This window comes from Gymnoscopelus braueri (genome assembly GCF_963280865.1).
Source record: "Gymnoscopelus braueri genome assembly, chromosome: 9".
Classification (NCBI taxonomy): domain Eukaryota; kingdom Metazoa; phylum Chordata; class Actinopteri; order Myctophiformes; family Myctophidae; genus Gymnoscopelus; species Gymnoscopelus braueri.
The window spans coordinates 17,497,907-17,519,994 of NC_137610.1; the positions used below are offsets into that span (position 1 = coordinate 17,497,907).

A 22,088-nucleotide genomic window follows, 5' to 3' on the forward strand; every position below is an offset into this window, starting at 1 on the left:
TACAGGGGGGCTGCCAAATCTTTGTGTGATGGGAACTTTTTTTTACATTAACATTTTTTTTTTTATTTTTTTTTTTTAATACTTTTATTGCAAGATATTCATGTTTACATTTAATTACATTCCATTTCTTATCTTCTTGCAAACGTATTTATACAATTATTTATTGTATATTATTATATATACATTAACCAGTTGAACATAGGGTTCAACTGGTTAATGTATATATAATAATATATAATAAAATAAAATAAAATAAAAAACGTTTGCATATTCTGCCAAACGTTTGCATATTCTGCCAAATATAGCACATCTACAAGCTCCGCTGCGAGGCGTTGTGAGCTTGTAGATCGGCTATTTTCGGCAAAGAGGTTTGGTCTAGAGGGAAAAAGGAGCAAACCAAGTACTACAGAGCCAACGGTCAGGTTTACTAAGTATTGAGGGTTTAAGTGGTTAAATGTCTGAAATAAACAAAACAAAAAACTAAGTTAGACAACACTGATGATAGTCTATGATGAAGCTATCTATGAAATCTATGAAAAAGGTAAATGTGCAACACAATTTTATACAATATGTAGTAGGGGGTCCCTGCTTCATCTCTCTCTCAGCTAAGGGGTCCGGCTTGAAAAAACGTTGAAGACCCCTGCTTTAAAACGTTCAAATATAAATATAAATTATATTATGTTAAGAAAGGAATCTTGATTGTGCGTAGAGAATGCATACACTGAGCAATGACATACTAATCCATAAAGGAAAGGTATCATGCATACACTGAGCAATAACATACTAACCCATAAAGGGAAGGTATCAAGCTAGGTAATCAATGATATAACAAAGAATACATGAGCGGATGAGAGAAAATGTGTGTGATTGTTTACTGACATTAAAGGAGAATTTTGGACTAAGTTTTTCTTACCTTTTCTATGACGTTATGATATCTTAGGATGAATGGTACAGTAGAAACATTTCATAACTCCATCCTGGGTCCGCCACAGCTTAAAACGTGCGCGGATAGGCCTTGCGTTAGATCGCATATTTTAATAGCTTTTTTTTTCTTTTTTTTTTTTTATATCTGACGTTCATAGTGAAAGAACACTGTCAAAAAAAAATATATATAATAATAATAGAAGTCGCGCTATACGAGATTGAAATCTCGAGATTTCAATCTTGTCTAGCGAGACTTAGGTTTTTTTTTTTTTTTTTTTTTTTGGTTGCATAGTGTTCTGTCACTATGAACGTCAGATCTCACTCAAAAAAAGAAAAAAAAAAGCTATTAAAATATGCGATCTAACGCAAGGCCTATCCGTGCACGGTTTAAGCTGTGGCGGACCCGGGTTCGAGTTATGAAATGTTTCTACTGTACCATTCATCCTAAGATATCATAACGTCATAGAAAAGGTAAGAAAAACTTAGTCCAAAATTCTCCTTTAAGAAAACATAATTTGGGTAAGGAAATGTTATGTAAACCGTGTAGGTTCCAACATGATTATAAAATGAACCTTCAGCAAATGTCAGTTGCTAAAGGTTATCTAGACCTTGATTTAGGGTTGTTTGCCCTAAAGTATTCGTTTTGCCAAAGTACATTCTGTGAAAACCTACAAACAAACATGCCTGGCTGCCTACAACGCTTGCTCTTTTTGTGCAGGTTAAGGCGCCATTTTGCAGGTCAGTGGATCTCAAACTTTTTTATGTCAAGGACCCCCAAATTCATTTGTATTTCGCCGCGGACCCCCCCCCCCCCCATCTGAAAATATTATGTGCCAGGGACCGCCATACAAGATTTGTGTTGTTAAAACTTCAAAAATATTCCAACTTTTGCACATTGTTTCCAAACTTTATTTTTAGATTTACATGTGAGCTTGTAGAACGAGTATTTTCAAATAGCCGATGTTTATCTAAGGGTTAAAGCACTATATTAACTCATTTTGCTGGGTATTCCCTGGAACCCCCTCAGGGACCCCTTGGGGTCCACGGACCCCACTTTGAGAACCACTGGTGTAGGTATAGACAAGAATGTTACATTGATGTTTTATTATTATAAGGCGGCAAACAAATCCACATTCTGCACATTCTGCTTCTCCGTATTCTTATGGTTTGGTAATCTGTCTGTAAAAACTGTGATCTCTGCTGGAAATATTTGAGAAAGCAGTGGTTAGACAGGGCCAAAGAAGTGTGTTCTTCATGAGAATTATGAGCTGATTTCATCAGTAAGAAGACAGAGACATGCCCGCCAACCTGTGAACACATCATATACAAATGTCACACATCAATTGAAATGGTTTTAGAGTTAAAACAGGTATATGATCAGATTGAGACTGCTGCACGGACTTCTGCACCCTGCTATGTAATGTGGTCTTTGGTCATCGTGATGACCACATACAGGTCATAGAGACCTTGAAGAGGCCTCTACGTTGCATTTTGTTGACCTGAAATTTGTTCAGTCGCTGCCTGATTTCCATGTGCATGCAAGTCTGATTGGTGTCTCATAACAAAGAAGATACAGTAGCTATGTGAAGGATTATTAGCATATACACCTGCATAGTTATTGTTAATAGGCTGTACATATATTCATTAATATATTCATTAAGATGTATGGCAATAGATGTATATCAATTCATAAATTCACTGTATATTTATATTAAAGGTAGGGTAAGTGTTAAAGAGCTCTATTCTGATAGTACTCATTGCTATAGAGTGTTTGTTCAGTAACAGGAGTCTCCATATCTCTCCAGCTCTTTATTAAACAGAAAATGCATTTTCAGCTCGGGATACCAATGTTATCAATCAAGATAGAGAATTCAGTCAGGATACATATTAAACAAGTGAAATTGGAAGTGATGACACAAAGAATTAGCAGACAAAATTGGAACTGGGACACAGTAGACGCTGATAAATGGGTACTTTCTCCTGAATGGCTGAAATATTGTCACCTGCCTGAAAATGTATTTTCTGTTTATGAAAGAGCTGGAGAGACAGGGAGACTCCTGTTACTGAACAAACACACTATAGCAAGGATTACTATCAGAATATAGAGCTTTAACCTTTTAACAAAAAAACTTTTGTTTTCACCAAAACATATCACTTACCCTACCTTTAATTGATTATTCAATTACTCATTCACTCGTTCATTTAGAGATCCAGTGTACAGTAGATATCTAGGGCAGTATTTCATTTCATTCTTATTATTGTTCTTATGATATTATTTATCATGGTTTGGTTCTTATCTTATCTTATGTGATTTTCTGCCATTTTCTTGCCATCAGCCTCAATTGGTTTCTGGTCTGCCAAGCAATAACCAATAACCAACCAAAGCAGTTTATTGACACCTGTGGTCAGCGAATCGCATGTGGGATATCAAGTCAGTGTGTCCTGTCCTCTATAAAAGTCAGCAGTTTCACTGCGCTTTTCACAGCGACTGGTAAACATTGAGAATACCTTTTTGCTGTGAAGCCGAGGCCATGAAGTGGATTTATGTTTGCCTTGTGGTGGTGGTGGTTGTGCTGAACAATCTGTGTGCTGCTCAGATGACTCCAACTGGAAGAAAACCTCCAAGAAAGCCCATGCCACCTCAAAAGCCACCTCAACAAAAAACTGTTATACCATTTTTTAAACCTACTGTCGCACCTGTCACATTTGACTTCTGTGAGGTTGGAGCTCAATACAAGATACAGTGTGGCCCCGAAGACATCTCTGATACTGACTGTGATACTATCAACTGCTGTTGGGATGGACAAATGTGCTATTATGGGAGATCCGGTAAGTGGTTGTCTAGCTTTTAGTTTAGTTTACTAGAAAAGCAATAACCATAGGTTTATACCTTTCGAGGATCAAACCCGATTACATCCAGGACCTATATTGATTGTGGTCCTCATACAAACAACAAAAACATAACAATTCACATTATTATTATTTTTATATATTTTTTGTAAACCAAATTAGCGCTGTTTTGAATCATAGGTCTGTTGAGATTTTTGTGTTGAATTCTCTGCTTATGTCCCTTGCTTCCGTTTCTTTCTTTTGTTATGAGGCGCATATTCTAATCCAATCCAAGAGTTGTCTGACTGAACTTCTTTTCTTTTTCTTTTTTACCAGTGACTCTACAGTGCACCAAGGATGGCCAGTTTATTTTGGTGGTGGCCAGAGAAGCCACTCTGCCCAACATTGACACTAGCTCTATTACTCTTCTTGGTGAAGAGCAAGGCTGCCAGACTGCGGGTACCACCTCAGCCTTTGCCATCTACCAGTTCCCTGTCACTGCCTGTGGAACCATCATGACGGTAGGCCCTTAGCTGGATTCACGGTTGACTTGAAAAGTGAAATATTTTGTTTTGTTTTGCAGCAATGATAAGTGAATTACAGTTTCTATAGGAAGAACCTGGTGTTATGATCTATGAAAATAGGATGACATCGTCATACGAAGTGGCAATTGGACCCCGTGGAGCTATCACCAGGGACAGTACTTTTGAGTAGGTGATTATTTTTTCCCCTTATAAAGGCTCTCTATTAGAACTATGGATCTCCAACCAGAAGTGGTTGAAATTGTGTTTTTAGGAAATTCTTAGTGATTGTTTAAACTGCTTGGAATACGTAATAGACAAGGGCATTCCGATAATGTCAACCACAGATAAGTTTAACTTACTAAGTTAGGTAACAGTTACAAATATAATGAACTGATTGTTCAGGTACTCGAATACTTAGATTATATAGCACTCTTTAAGTTGCACTGTGTCTACAACTACAACTCCAAGTATGCTGAAAGATAAATTATTTGTGATCACAATTTGACCCAGGAATATACTAATATGAATTCATCTAAAAGATTTAACTAACACTGACCATGCTGTTCCTTTTCTTCTTCTCAGGCTCATTGTTCAATGTAAATACCATACCACTTCCATTGAGGCTCTGGTCCTTGAGGTCGACTTTATTCTACCTTCACCTGTCGCTGCAGGCGGACCCTTGCAAGTGGAGCTCAGACTGGGCAATGGACAGTGTGCTGTAAAGGGATGTAACTTAGGTTAGTGGGATGAAGCCCTTTCTTTTCTTTGCTAGCTTGTTTTTGCACTTTTTGTCTTTGACCAGTGTCTAATTAACTAATCATGCTTCTTTGTGGAGCAGAGGATGCGGCGTACAGCTCCTTCTACACAGAACTCGATTACCCTGTCACAAAGGTCCTGAGAGACCCTGTGTATGTTGATATTCAAATGATGGGGAGGACTGACCCCAACCTCTTCTTGACTCTTGGACGATGCTGGGCAACCACTCATCCTAACCCACTCAGTCTTCCTCAGTGGGACCTGCTCGTTGATGGGTAAAAACTATGAACCTTTCTTACTAATGTGAGCCGGGAAATATTTGTGCTATGCTTAATTGGTTCCTCTTCTTCATCCTCCAGGTGCCCGTCAAATAACGATCGTTACATCACAAAAATCCTGCCGATCAGTCCCGATGAGGTTGAGGTCCCATCCCACCACAGTCATTTTGTTTTCAAGATGTTCACTTTTGTGGATGAAAAATCCATGACTCAGATGAAGGAGAAGGTATGAGAGACACTCAGTTAAGTAAAAAAAAAAGAAACCAGGGCATTCTTATCACCTGATCTCCCATTTCAATTATTTTATCCTGTTTTTTCCAGGTGTTTATCCACTGTGACACAACTGTGTCTGTGTGTCTAGAGAATTGTGCACCTAAATGCAACAGAAAGAGTGAGTAATAGAGTACATGTTGTAATAGAGTACAATATGTTCTTATTATGAAGGAAAACCCTAGACTGTTGAGCACTGTTACCTGTAACAATAATATTACTTGTATTATAATAGTCATGATAATCATCTTGGCCTGAAATATTTCCTATGCTTAATTTATAATTGGTCATATGACAGTGTTGCTTGTTAAAAAATATTTTCGATGAGCGACACCGTTGTGTGACAGAGTATATAGTAAATTTGTCTTTAATTGGGCTCAAGACCAATGGCCATTTAACCGTCTCAGTCTACAATTTGTGTCTTACAAACTCTGAACGTGATGGACACTGACCAGACATAATTATGTACTCTGTGCAGGGAGAGATACAGGAGGAGATATCACTGCTGTCACCAAGTCTTACAGACCAGAGGGTGCCACTGCCAGGGTTTCCAGTGGGGAACTGCACTTCATTAGCGCATCACTCTAAAGAAAGACATCCTCGTTCTCTTATGACATCAAATCAGAGCTTTGCCTCCACTATTTACTATGCTGACTAAACAGTGACAGACTTTCAAATAAACCTTGAAGTCTTTTAATATACTCTCCGGTCCCATTGAATGGCATGATACACAGTTTGTGACTACAGTAAATATCTGACTGATGAAATAAACACTTATATTGCATTTGCCAATACTTTGGGAATTTGAATATTTATATGGCTGTAACACACTCTGTAAATCAATACAGAGAAAAGGACGAAAGTCCCAGGTACTCTCAAACTTTTTAACTACCGTACTCCCGGTTGAAGACATGCTTGGCGAAACACATCACAGTCTCTAAACGTTTGTCCTATATACGAATATATGTAAATAAAGGCATTCATTTTGTTTTAAGAGTGCTTTGGAATTACTTGTTGTTTTTGTATTGAACCCTGAACAAACAGAGCACCTTCAACAGTACTATTTAGTACTAATTATTTAGTAGTATTATTTATTATTTACTATTATTGCATCATTATAATTTTTTTCTATTTTGTCTTCTTGCTGCAATGTTGAGGAGACGAAACCCAATAATTATACTCCTGTATACTTGTATAATGGGATCTTGAATCTTGAAACAGTAATACTAAAAAGGTTGTTAACCTAGATAGACCTCTCAATTATCCCGGTCATCGCCAGCTGGCTTGTGGTGGACCTTTTGGTCAAAATTATTTTTTTGCTACAGCCTTAAAGGTAGGGTAAGTGATTTACTTTGGTTAAAATAAGTGTTAAATAGCTCTATATTCTGATAGTACTCATTGCTAGTGTTTGTTCAGTAAAAGGAGTCTCCTTGTCTCTCCACTCCAGCTCTTTATTAAACAGAAAATGCATTTTCAGTGCTCTCTCCTGATTGGCTTAAATGTTGTCACCTACCTGAAAATGTATTTATTCTGTTTACTAATGAGCTGGAGAGACCCCTGTGACCGAACAAACACTCTGTAGCAATGACTACTATCAGAATATAGTACTTTAACCTTTTAACAAAAGAAAAACTAAAAAACTAAAAATATCACTTACCCCACCTTTAAATGACCTTTACAGGTCTGTGAGTGTACAAATATGGGTCCATTTGGGTCCATTTGTACACTCAGAGTTATAGGGGTCCTGAAAATAAAAAGTTAGAGAACCACTGTACCACTGGACTCCTAATGTGCCATAGTGTCATAGTAAATCTGTGTATATTCTGATGAAAACATGGAGACTGACATTCAATAATTGGGTCTTATATGATCAAAATAAGAACATTATAATGTTATGTAAAAAAAAAAGAAACGGAAAAGGACAGGTCTTGCCACGGACACATTTGTCTGTGTACAGACACATTAATGACCCCTGTTCATGTCACATACTTGAAGGTCTTTGCTGCCTAGGGGTAATTTTCAGTTTTCTGAAGTACAGCCTCAAGTTCCACATTTCAATGTTGCAAAAGCATCACAGGCAAACATTTAACATTTATTTCATTACATTTTTTAAAATGTATCTCATTGTCTACTGTTGCCAATTATTATCGATTTAAACATTGTTCCAACAAAATCATTTCCCCAGGGGGAAGTAGCACTGCACCAAGACTACTTGGTACATGAAATCCCATGACATGAGCAAATGGAATGCTTAAGACAATATCCTATGCAGAGGATTTGGATGGATTTTACACTATCGACCAGGTCTCTGTCCATGACTTAGATTAGATGTAGACCTCTGCTTAAAGCACAATTAAACATTGGTACAGCTTTAGGTTGTGTAGTTGCCTTCCAACTCAAAATATTGGCAAAATATCTTCAATAATTGCTCTGTAGATTAAAAATTGATTATCAAAAACAAGCTCCCCATTGACTTACATTGTACCGCGAAACAGGTCTCAAAGTCACACTCTTAAATGAACACAAAGTGGGTTCTGACTATGTATACAATTACGTTAACCGTATCAGTATTTTTTGGAAATAAAAAAGAGAACGTGTTCATTTTACTATTCTAATTAGGAAGAACATAGCTTCTGAGACAGAATCGCAGTGTTTGTTATTGTGTTAAGGAACGATGATAGGAGCCTTTATCAATCATTTTAAACAGATGAAAAACAATGCTGAACCAGATTTTGTAATTTTATGCGTTGGCAGAATCTTTGTTTGCATTCTAAAACTGTAACTTTGATACCTGTTTCACTGTGCAGTGTAAGTCAGTGGCTGGAGATAATACAGTATATTGGATTATCAATTCTTTATCTACAGTGCAACTGCTGAAGATGTCTCACCAATATTTTGACTTATACTGTATCATAATATTGTAACTACACAACACAGACCTCTACTAAAGTTTCAATTTAGCTTTAAGGGGACATATTCCATTGGAATCAAATCATGAAATGAAAAATGAAGATGGTAAACTGATCAAACTGCAAAAAAATATAGGAAACAAGAAGAGAAGCATACATGGTCAATAAGAAAATACATTTCCAGGAGTTCATGTTAAAAAAAAAAAATAGGCTTTAAGGCTTTGGAGATACTAAATAGTTTGGACGTTATACTTTAGTTCATTTTCAAACGTACAACAGTTTTCAGTTTGCTATTCCACACATATAGCAATGTGTTTTTAAGAAATTTAGGCGTAGAAATTTTAATGACCAAAAAGTTTCATATTATAATAATTTAGATTTTATTAAAACATTTTAAACATATGAAAATGCTTTTAGAGATGAAAAAAAAAATAGGTATCTGTTTAGACTGACACTGCTCTATGGACTTCTGCACCCTGCTATTTATCATGGTCTTTGTTGTTCATCTGATGACCGCACTGTGCAGGTCATAGAGACCTCTTCAAGGTTTTGTTGTTCAAACAAGCTGGAAATGTGTTCAGTCGCTGCCTGATTTCAGTGACATTCAGTGGTTGTCACATGACATGTATAGAGAGACACTATTAGATTGGTGATGTGTAAGTCTGCATGGTGTCTCATAACAAAGAAGACAGAAGGATTAGTTTCAATCATTTTCTTGGCATCAGCCTCTATCAGTTTCTGGTTTTGATTGACTGAATGAATACTTCACTAGTCAGACATGTAAACAGCACGTGGTACAGTAAGACGTTAAGGCTAAAAAGATAACACAAAAAAGGTCCTGGGGATTTGTTTCCATTGTGGTCCTGTGTATTAAATTCATCATCATAGCATAAAAAATGTACACAATAATGCATGTCATCAACAAATACAAACACTATATGTACAATGGGAAATTACATTTTCCTCCCGTTGTGGTATCCTGATAGATGCTTTTTCAGGCCAATTTTGAGAAAGAAACCAGTGTTACGCATCCTTTAATGAATGATGGCAGGGCATTCCACATTTTGGTGGCAGAGTAGTAGTGTTTGGTCTGCCAGATAATAACCGTAACCAACCAAAGCAGTTGACTGACCCCCTGCGATCAGCGAATCACATGTTGCACATCATGTGAATGGGTCCAATCCTTTATAAAAGTAAACAGTTTCACTGCGCTTTTCACAGCAACTGCAACTTTGTGAATCACTTTTGCTGTGAAGCCGAAGCGATGAAGTGGATTTATGTTTGCCTTGTGGTGGTGCTTGTGCTGAACAGTCTGTGTGCTGCACAGACTTACGGTTCTGCATGGGGATCTAAACCCTCTCCCCCTCTGCCCCGGCGACCTCCAAAGTCACCTCCACAAACAGTACAAGCATTTTTTAAACCTACTGTCGCACCTGTCGTATTTGACTTCTGTGAGGTTGGAGCTCAATACAAGATACAGTGTGGCCCCGAAGACATCTCTGATATTGACTGTGATACTATCAACTGCTGTTGGGATGGACAAATGTGCTATTATGGGAGATCCGGTAAGTGGTTGTCTAGCTTTTAGTTTAGTTTACTAGAAAAGCAATAACCATAGTATTATACCTTTCGAGGATCAAACCCGATAAAATCCAGGACCTATATTGATTGTGGTCCTCATACAAACAACAAAAACATAACAATTCACATTATTATTATTTTTATATATTTTTTGTAAACCAAATTAGCCCTGTTTTGAATCATAGTCTGTTGAGATTTTAGTGTTGAATTCTCTGCTTATGTCCCTTGCTTCCGTTTCTTTCTTTTGTTCTTCTTTTCTTTTTCTTTTTTACCAGTGACTCTACAGTGCACCAAGGATGGCCAGTTTATTTTGGTGGTGGCCAGAGAAGCCACTCTGCCCAACATTGACACTGGCTCTATTACTCTTCTTGGTGAAGAGCAAGGTTGCCAGACTGCGGGTACCACCTCAGCCTTTGCCATCTACCAGTTCCCTGTCACTGCCTGTGGAACCATCATGACGGTAGGCCCTTAGCTGGATTCACGGTTGACTTGAAAGGTGAAATATTTTGTTTTGTTTTGCAGCAATGATAAGTGAATTACAGTTTCTATAGGAAGAACCTGGTGTTATAATCTATGAAAATAGGATGACATCGTCATACGAAGTGGCAATTGGACCCCGTGGAGCTATCACCAGGGACAGTACTTTTGAGTAGGTGATTATTTTTTCCCCTTATAAAGGCTCTCTATTAGAACTATGGATCTCCAACCAGAAGTGGTTGAAATTGTGTTTTTAGGAAATTCTTAGTGATTGTTTAAACTGCTTGGAATACATAATAGACAAGGGCATTCCGATAATGTCAACCACAGATAAGTTTAACTTACTAAGTTAGGTAACAGTTACAAATATAATAAACTGATTGTTCAGGTACTCGAATACTTAGATTATATAGCACTCTTTAAGTTGCACTGTGTCTACAACTACAACTCCAAGTATGCTGAAAGATAAATTATTTGTGATCACAATTTGACCCAGGAATATACTAATATGAATTAATCTAAAAAATGTAACTAACACTGACCATGCTGTTCCTTTTCTTCTTCTCAGGCTCATTGTTCAATGTAAATACCATACCACTTCCATTGAGGCTCTGGTCCTTGAGGTCGACTTTATTCTACCTTGACATGTCGCTGCAGGCGGACCCTTGCAAGTGGAGCTCAGACTGGGCAATGGACAGTGTGCTGTAAAGGGATGTAACTTAGGTTAGTGGGATGAAGCCCTTTCTTTTCTTTGCTAGCTTGTTTTTGCACTTTTTGTCTTTGACCAGTGTCTAATTAACTAATCATGCTTCTTTGTGGAGCAGAGGATGCGGCGTACAGCTCCTTCTACACAGAACTCGATTACCCTGTCACAAAGGTCCTGAGAGACCCTGTGTATGTTGATATTCAAATGATGGGGAGGACTGACCCCAACCTCTTCTTGACTCTTGGACGATGCTGGGCAACCACTCATCCTAACCCACTCAGTCTTCCTCAGTGGGACCTGCTCGTTGATGGGTAAAAACTATGAACCTTTCTTACTAATGTGAGCCGGGAAATATTTGTGCTATGCTTAATTGCTTCCTCTTCTTCATCCTCCAGGTGCCCGTCAAATAACGATCGTTACATCACAAAAATCCTGCCGATCAGTCCCGATGAGGTTGAGGCCGATCAGTCTATGGTCCCATCCCATCACAGTCGTTTTGTTTTCAAGATGTTCACTTTTGTGGATGAAAAATCCATGACTCAGATGAAGGAGAAGGTATGAGAGACACTCAGTCAAGTAAAAAAAAAAAGAAACCAGGGCTTATCACCTGATCTCCCATTTCAATTATTTTATCCTGTTTTTTCCAGGTGTTTATCCACTGTGACACAACTGTGTGTCTAGAGAATTGTGCACCTAAATGCAACAGAAAGAGTGAGTAATAGAGTACATGAATATGTTCTTATTATGAAGGAAAACCCTAGACTGTTGAGCACTGTTACCTGTAACAATAATATTACTTGTATTATAATAGTCATAATAATCATCTTGGCCTGAAATATCTCCTATGCTTAATTTATAATTGGTCATATGACAGTGTTGCTCGTTAAAAAATATTTTCGATGAGCGACACCATTGTGTGACAGAGTATATAGTAAATTTGTCTTTAAATGGGCTCAAGACCAATGGCCATTTAACCGTCTCAGTCTACAATTTGTGTCTTACAAACTCTGAACGTGACACTGACCAGACATATGTACTCTGTGCAGGGAGAGATACAGGAGGAGATATCACTGCTGTCACCAAGTCTTACAGACCAGAGGGTGCCACTGCCAGGGTTTCCAGTGGGGAACTGCACTTCATTAGCGCATCACTCTAAAGAAAGACATCCTCGTTCTCTTATGACATCAAATCAGAGCTTTGCCTCCACTATTTACTATGCTGACTAAACAGTGACAGACTTTCAAATAAACCTTGAAGTCTTTTAATATACTCTCCGGTCCCATTGAATGGCATGATACACAGTTTGTGACTACAGTAAATATCTGACTGATGAAATAAACACTTATATTGCATTTGCCAATACTTTGGGAATTTGAATATTTATATGGCTGTAACACACTCTGTAAATTAATACAGAGAAAAGGACGAAAGTCCCAGGTACTCTCAAACTTTTTAACTACTCCCTGTTGAAGACATGCTTGGCGAAACACATCACAGTCTCTAAACGTTTGTCCTATATACGAATATATGTAAATAAAGGCATTCATTTTGTTTGCCTTGGAATTACTTGTTGTTTTTGTATTGAACCCTGAACAAGCAGAGCACCTTCAACAGTACTATTTAGTACTAATTATTTAGTAGTATTATTTATTATTTACTATTATTGCATCATTATAATTTTTTTCTATTTTGTCTTCTTGCTGCAATGTTGAGGAGACGAAACCCATTTATACTCCTGTATACTTGTATAATGGGATCTTGAATCTTGAAACAGTAATACTAAAAAGGTTGTTAACCTAGATAGAGCTCTCAATTATCCCGGTCATCGCCAGCTGGCTTGTGGTGGACCTTTTGGTCAAAATTATTTTTTTGCTACAGCCTTAAAGGTAGGGTAAGTGATTTACTTTGGTTAAAATAAGTGTTAAATAGCTCTATATTCTGATAGTACTCATTGCTAGTGTTTGTTCAGTAAAAGGAGTCTCCCATGTCTCTCCAGCTCTTTATTAAACAGAAAATGCATTTTCAGTGCTCTCTCCTGATTGGCTTAAATGTTGTCACCTACCTGAAAATGTATTTATTCTGTTTACTAATGAGCTGGAGAGACCCCTGTGACCGAACAAACACTCTGTAGCAATGATTACTATCAGAATATAGTACTTTAACCTTTTAACAAAAGAAAAACTAAAAAACTAAAAATATCACTTACCCCACCTTTAAATGACCTTTACAGGTCTGTGAGTGTACAAATATGGGTCCATTTGGGTCCATTTGTACACTCAGAGTTATAGGAGTCCTTGAAAATAAAAAGTTAGAGAACCACTGTACCACTGGACTCCTAATGTGCCATAGTGTCATAGTAAATCTGTGTATATTCTGATGAAAACATGGAGACTGACATTCAATAATTGGGTCTTATATGATCAAAATAAGAACATTATAATGTTATGTAAAAAAAAAAAACGGAAAAGGACAGGTCTTGCCACGGACACATTTGTCTGTGTACAGACACATTAATGACCCCTGTTCATGTCACATACTTGAAGGTCTTTGCTGCCTAGGGGTAATTTTCTGTTTTCTGAAGTACAGCCTCAAGTTCCACATTTCAATGTTGCAAAAGCATCACAGGCAAACATTTAACATTTATTTAATTACATTTTTTAAAATGTATCTCATTGTCTACTGTTGCCAATTATTATCGATTTAAACATTGTTCCAACAAAATCATTTCCCCAGGGGGAAGTAGCACTGCACCAAGACTACTTGGTACATGAAATCCCATGACATGAGCAAATGGAATGCTTAAGACAATATCCTATGCAGAGGATTTGGATGGATTTTACACTATCGACCAGGTCTCTGTCCATGACTTAGATTAGATGTAGACCTCTGCTTAAAGCACAATTAAACATTGGTACAGCTTTAGGTTGTGTAGTTGCCTTCCAACTCAAAATATTGGCAAAATATCTTCAATAATTGCTCTGTAGATTAAAAATTGATTATCAAAAACAAGCTCCCCATTGACTTACATTGTACCGCGAAACAGGTCTCAAAGTCACACTCTTAAATGAACACAAAGTGGGTTCTGACTATGTATACAATTACGTTAACCGTATCAGTATTTTTTGGAAATAAAAAAGAGAACGTGTTCATTTTACTATTCTAATTAGGAAGAACATAGCTTCTGAGACAGAATCGCAGTGTTTGTTATTGTGTTAAGGAACGATGATAGGAGCCTTTATCAATCATTTTAAACAGATGAAAAACAATGCTGAACCAGATTTTGTAATTTTATGCGTTGGCAGAATCTTTGTTTGCATTCTAAAACTGTAACTTTGATACCTGTTTCACTGTGCAGTGTAAGTCAGTGGCTGGAGATAATACAGTATATTGGATTATCAATTCTTTATCTACAGTGCAACTGCTGAAGATGTCTCACCAATATTTTGACTTATACTGTATCATAATATTGTAACTACACAACACAGACCTCTACTAAAGTTTCAATTTAGCTTTAAGGGGACATATTCCATTGGAATCAAATCATGAAATGAAAAATGAAGATGGTAAACTGATCAAACTGCAAAAAAATATAGGAAACAAGAAGAGAAGCATACATGGTCAATAAGAAAATACATTTCCAGGAGTTCATGTTAAAAAAAAAAAAAGAGGCTTTAAGGCTTTGGAGATACTAAATAGTTTGGACGTTATACTTTAGTTCATTTTCAAACGTACAACAGTTTTCAGTTTGCTATTCCACACATATAGCAATGTGTTTTTAAGAAATTTAGGCGTAGAAAGTTTAATGACCAAAAGGTTTCATATTATAATAATTTAGATTTTATTAAAACATTTTAAACATATGAAAATGCTTTTAGAGATGAAAAAAAAAATAGGTATCTGTTTAGACTGACACTGCTCTATGGACTTCTGCACCCTGCTATTTATCATGGTCTTTGTTGTTCCTCTGATGACCGCACTGTGCAGGTCATAGAGACCTCTTCAAGGTTTTGTTGTTCAAACAAGTTGGAAATGTGTTCAGTCGCTGCCTGATTTCAGTGACATTCAGTGGTTGTCACATGACATGTATAGAGAGACACTAATAGATTGGTGATGTGTAAGTCTGCATGGTGTCTCATAACAAAGAAGACACAGAAGGATTAGTTTCAACCATTTTCTTGGCATCAGCCTCTATCAGTTTCTGGTTTTGATTGACTGAATGAATACTTCACTAGTCAGACATGTAAACAGCACGTGGTACAGTAAGACGGCTAAAAAGATAACACAAAAAAGGTCCTGGGGATTTGTTTCCATTGTGGTCCTGTGTATAAAATTCATCATCATAGCATAAAAAATGTACACAATAATGCATGTCATCAACAAATACAAACACTATATGTACAATGGGAAATTACATTTTCCTTCCGTTGTGGTATCCTGATAGATGCTTTTTCAGGCCAATTTTGAGAAAGAAACCAGTGTTACGCATCCTTTAATGAATGATGTCAGGGCATTCCACATTTTGGTGGCAGAGTAGTAGTGTTTGGTCTGCCAGATAATAACCGTAACCAACCAAAGCAGTTGACTGACCCCCTGCGATCAGCGAATCACATGTTGCACATCATGTGAATGGGTCCAATCCTTTATAAAAGTAAACGGTTTCACTGCGCTTTTCACAGCAACTGCAACTTTGTGAATCACTTTTGCTGTGAAGCCGAAGCGATGAAGTGGATTTATGTTTGCCTTGAGGTGGTGCTTGTGCTGAACAGTCTGTGTGCTGCACAGACTTACGGTTCTGCATGGGGATCTAAACCCTCTCCCTCTCTGCCCCGGCGACCTCCAAAGTCACCTCCACAAACAGTACAAGCATTTTTTAAACCTACTGTCGCACCTGTCGTATTTGACTTCTGTGAGGTTGGAGCTCAATACAAGATACAGTGTGGCCCCGAAGACATCTCTGATATTGACTGTGATACTATCAACTGCTGTTGGGATGGACAAATGTGCTATTATGGGAGATCCGGTAAGTGGTTGTCTAGCTTTTAGTTTAGTTTACTAGAAAAGCAATAACCATAGTATTATACCTTTCGAGGATCAAACCCGATAAAATCCAGGACCTATATTGATTGTGGTCCTCATACAAACAACAAAAACATAACAATTCACATTATTATTATTTTTATATATTTTTTGTAAACCAAATTAGCCCTGTTTTGAATCATAGTCTGTTGAGATTTTAGTGTTGAATTCTCTGCTTATGTCCCTTGCTTCCGTTTCTTTCTTTTGTTCTTCTTTTCTTTTTCTTTTTTACCAGTGACTCTACAGTGCACCAAGGATGGCCAGTTTATTTTGGTGGTGGCCAGAGAAGCCACTCTGCCCAACATTGACACTGGCTCTATTACTCTTCTTGGTGAAGAGCAAGGTTGCCAGACTGCGGGTACCACCTCAGCCTTTGCCATCTACCAGTTCCCTGTCACTGCCTGTGGAACCATCATGACGGTAGGCCCTTAGCTGGATTCACGGTTGACTTGAAAGGTGAAATATTTTGTTTTGTTTTGCAGCAATGATAAGTGAATTACAGTTTCTATAGGAAGAACCTGGTGTTATAATCTATGAAAATAGGATGACATCGTCATACAAAGTGGCAATTGGACCCCGTGGAGCTATCACCAGGGACAGTACTTTTGAGTAGGTGATTATTTTTTCCCCTTATAAAGGCTCTCTATTAGAACTATGGATCTCCAACCAGAAGTGGTTGAAATTGTGTTTTTAGGAAATTCTTAGTGATTGTTTAAACTGCTTGGAATACATAATAGACAAGGGCATTCCGATAATGTCAACCACAGATAAGTTTAACTTACTAAGTTAGGTAACAGTTACAAATATAATAAACTGATTGTTCAGGTACTCGAATACTTAGATTATATAGCACTCTTTAAGTTGCACTGTGTCTACAACTACAACTCCAAGTATGCTGAAAGATAAATTATTTGTGATCACAATTTGACCCAGGAATATACTAATATGAATTAATCTAAAAAATGTAACTAACACTGACCATGCTGTTCCTTTTCTTCTTCTCAGGCTCATTGTTCAATGTAAATACCATACCACTTCCATTGAGGCTCTGGTCCTTGAGGTCGACTTTATTCTACCTTGACATGTCGCTGCAGGCGGACCCTTGCAAGTGGAGCTCAGACTGGGCAATGGACAGTGTGCTGTAAAGGGATGTAACTTAGGTTAGTGGGATGAAGCCCTTTCTTTTCTTTGCTAGCTTGTTTTTGCACTTTTTGTATTTGACCAGTGTCTAATTAACTAATCATGCTTCTTTGTGGAGCAGAGGATGCGGCGTACAGCTCCTTCTACACAGAACTCGATTACCCTGTCACAAAGGTCCTGAGAGACCCTGTGTATGTTGATATTCAAATGATGGGGAGGACTGACCCCAACCTCTTCTTGACTCTTGGACGATGCTGGGCAACCACTCATCCTAACCCACTCAGTCTTCCTCAGTGGGACCTGCTCGTTGATGGGTAAAAACTATGAACCTTTCTTACTAATGTGAGCCGGGAAATATTTGTGCTATGCTTAATTGGTTCCTCTTCTTCATCCTCCAGGTGCCCGTCAAATAACGATCGTTACATCACAAAAATCCTGCCGATCAGTCCCGATGAGGTTGAGGCCGATCAGTCTATGGTCCCATCCCACCACAGTCGTTTTGTTTTCAAGATGTTCACTTTTGTGGATGAAAAATCCATGACTCAGATGAAGGAGAAGGTATGAGAGACACTCAGTCAAGTAAAAAAAAAAAGAAACCAGGGCTTATCACCTGATCTCCCATTTCAATTATTTTATCCTGTTTTTTCCAGGTGTTTATCCACTGTGACACAACTGTGTGTCTAGAGAATTGTGCACCTAAATGCAACAGAAAGAGTGAGTAATAGAGTACATGAATATGTTCTTATTATGAAGGAAAACCCTAGACTGTTGAGTACTGTTACCTGTAACAATAATATTACTTGTATTATAATAGTCATAATAATCATCTTGGCCTGAAATATCTCCTATGCTTAATTTATAATTGGTCATATGACAGTGTTGCTCGTTAAAAAATATTTTCGATGAGCGACACCATTGTGTGACAGAGTATATAGTAAATTTGTCTTTAAATGGGCTCAAGACCAATGGCCATTTAACCGTCTCAGTCTACAATTTGTGTCTTACAAACTCTGAACGTGACACTGACCAGACATATGTACTCTGTGCAGGGAGAGATACAGGAGGAGATATCACTGCTGTCACCAAGTCTTACAGACCAGAGGGTGCCACTGCCAGGGTTTCCAGTGGGGAACTGCACTTCATTAGCGCATCACTCTAAAGAAAGACATCCTCGTTCTCTTATGACATCAAATCAGAGCTTTGCCTCCACTATTTACTATGCTGACTAAACAGTGACAGACTTTCAAATAAACCTTGAAGTCTTTTAATATACTCTCCGGTCCCATTGAATGGCATGATACACAGTTTGTGACTACAGTAAATATCTGACTGATGAAATAAACACTTATATTGCATTTGCCAATACTTTGGGAATTTGAATATTTATATGGCTGTAACACTCTGTAAATTAATACAGAGAAAAGGACGAAAGTCCCAGGTACTCTCAAACTTTTTAACTACCGTACTCCCGGTTGAAGACATGCTTGGCGAAACACATCAGTCTCTAAACGTTTGTCCTATATACGAATATATGTAAATAAAGGCATTCATTTAGTTTTAAGAGTGCCTTGGAATTACTTGTTTTTGTATTGAACCCTGAACAAACAGAGCACCTTCAACAGTACTATTTAGTACTAATTATTTAGTAGTATTATTTATAACGTACTATTATTGCATCATTATAATTTTTTTCTATTTTGTCTTCTTGCTGCAATGTTGAGGAGACGAAACCCAATAATTATACTCCTGTATACTTGTATAATGGGATCTTGAATCTTGAAACTAAAAAGGTTGTTAACCTAGATGATAGAGCTCTCAATTATCCCGGTCATCGCCAGCTGGCTTGTGGTGGACCTTTTGGTCAAAATATTTTTTTTGCTACAGCCTTAAAGGTAGGGTAAGTGATTTACTTTGGTTAAAATAAGTGTTAAACCTACCTGAAAATGTATTTATTCTGTTTACTAATGAGCTGGAGAGACCCCTGTGACCGAACAAACACTCTGTAGCAATGATTACTATCAGAATATAGTACTTTTGTTAAGACTGAGTTGTGTTCAGAACCCAAATGCAACCACTCAGGAGACAGGAAAGGGTTAATGCCTTGCGAGGCGTTTTAATGTCCAAAATAATACACAAAACTGAACATGTATAGATATATCTATATAAATCTACATGGATATACATATATAACTAGTGGCACAAATATATGTATATATGTAGATATTATATAATATAAAACTATACTTAGGGAGAGTCCATGAGAGTAGTCAGAGTCCAAGCATGTGGTCGGTAGCCAAACAAACGATCCAGAGGAATGGTGGTGGCAAGCAGGGAGTGGCACTGCAGATCTGGAGTGAAACAAAAAACAAGCGATCAGAATGATTGCAGCAAAACCACAGAAAATAGCTCTACAGGGTACAAGGGCGGAGTCAAGGCAGGGTTCTTGAAGACTCTGGTGATGATGGGAAAATGGAAACAGGTGTGCAGTGCCACACCCAGTCAGCTTGCCACAGGGAGGAGAATGATGAGGTGAGCCTGAGTGTCTAGGTGGAAGAGTGAGAACGGCGCACTGGATTGTGCACAGGAACCCCAGACGTGGAAAGTGGAGGTGAAGGGTTCGAAACCGTAACAGGACCCCCCCCTCTACGGGAGCCTCCTGGCGACCTGCCAGGCGCATCAGGATGGTCTCGGTAGAACTGCCGCAGAAGCTCAGGACCCATGATGAGTTTCCGGGAAACCCAACTGCGCTCCTCCGGCCCATACCCCTCCCAGTCGACTAGGTATTGGAACCCACGACCATAACGGCGCACCCGAAGTAGCCTTCGCACCGCCCACTGAGGATGCCCACCGACCATCTGTGGGGGTGGGGGTTTAGGGGGTGGAGGTGTCAAAGGGCACGAGGAAACGGGTTTGATCTTGGAGACATGGAAGACTGGGTGGACACGCCGCATGGAGGAGGGAAGTCGGAGACGCACTGCAACCGGATTGATGATGCGCTCAATAGGGAATGGTCCTAGGAACCGGGGCGCCAGCTTCCGGGACTCCACCTGCAGTGGAAGGTCAGAGGATGAGAGATACACCTGCTGACCCACTCGGTACTGCGGGGCCTTGGTGCGCCGACGGTTGGCTCCTCGGCAAGCACGGGTGTTGGACCTCAGTAGAGCCGCACGGACAGTCCTCCATACTCTGCGACATCTCTGAAGATGGGCTTGCACAGAAGGGACGGCAACCTCAGTCTCCTGGTCCGGAAACAGTGGAGGCTGGTATCCTAGGGAGCACTCAAAGGGTGACATGCCAGTGGCAGAACTGACATGGGTGTTCAATGAGTATTCCACCCAGGGCAGGTCCTTACTCCAGGAGGACGGATGGAGAGCAGAGGCGCACCGGAAGGGCAGCCTCCAGGTTCTGGTTGGCCCGCTCTGCCTGTCCGTTTGACTGGGGGTGATATCCCGAGGAGAGACTGATGGTGGCACCGATGCCCTTACAGAGAGCCTTCCAGACCTGGGAGGTGAACTGGGGACCACGGTCACTGACGATGTCAGCTGGGAGTCCATGAAGGCGGTAAACATGTTCCATGAGTAGCTCAGCTGTCTCCTTGGAGGAAGGGAGCTTGGGGAGAGCCACAAGGTGCACAGCCTTGGAAAAACGATCTACCACCGTGAGGATAACGGTGTTGCCCATGGAGGGGGGAAGACCGGTAACAAAATCCAAAGCGATATCCGACCAAGGCCGACAGGGGACAGGAAGGGGACGCAAGAGACCAGCAGGAGACTGATGGGATGACTTGCCTCGAGCGCACACCGTGCAGGCAGTGACAAACCTCCGGACATCTGCCGCCACTGTAGGCCACCAGAACCGCCGGCGTACGAAGGAGAGGGTGCGAAGGACCCCTGGATGACAAGTAACCCGGCTGGCATGGCACCACTGGAGGACCTGGGATCGGACCGCATCAGGAACGTACAGTCGGTTGGGGGGTCCAGTTCCTGGATCAGGTTGAGTGCGCTGAGCCCTCCTGACCGCTGCCTCGAGATTAGTGGTGACCACTCCAATCACTTGGGAAGCAGGGAGAATGGTATCCGGAGTGATAGGATCTCTCTCCTCCGAGTGAATCCGAGACAGTGCGTCAGCCTTAGTATTCTTCGAACCCGGACGGTAAGTGAGAGTGAAGTTGAACCGGCCGAGGAACAGGGCCCAGCGTGCCTGACGGGAGTTCAACCGCCTGGCCGCCCTGATGTAAGTAAGATTCTTGTGGTCGGACCAGACAGTGCTGGGGTACTCAGCCCCCTCTAACCAGTGCCGCCACTCCTCGAAAGCCTCCACAACAGCCAGGAGCTCCCTGTTGCCGATGTCGTAATTCTCCTCAGCCGGGGTAAAACGGCGAGAGAAGAAGGCACAGGGATGTAGCCTCTCGTCGGAGGCAGACTGCTGTGAGAGAACTGCCCCAACACCAGTGTCAGAGGCATCCACTTCCACTACAAAGGGTCTTGAGGGATCAGGGTGGAGCAAGACCGGTGCAGAGGTGAACCGCTTCTTGAGGGCGTCAAAAGCGGTGTTGGCTGCAGGTGTCCAGGTAAAAGGACGCAAAGAGGACGTAAGAGCTGTGAGGGGGGCTGCCACC

At 39.7% G+C, this 22,088-nt stretch overlaps 1 pseudogene across 1 annotated transcript; it reads left to right on the plus strand.

Moving 5' to 3' along the window:
• The first annotated feature begins 9,754 nt into the window (after positions 1-9,754).
• LOC308092206 (zona pellucida sperm-binding protein 4-like) lies at positions 9,755-11,973 on the plus strand (annotated as a pseudogene). Its single transcript has 7 exons — positions 9,755-10,055; positions 10,347-10,531; positions 10,623-10,720; positions 11,117-11,271; positions 11,373-11,565; positions 11,650-11,809; positions 11,902-11,973. The product of its transcript is annotated as a zona pellucida sperm-binding protein 4-like (transcript).
• The last annotated feature ends 10,115 nt before the right edge of the window (positions 11,974-22,088 follow it).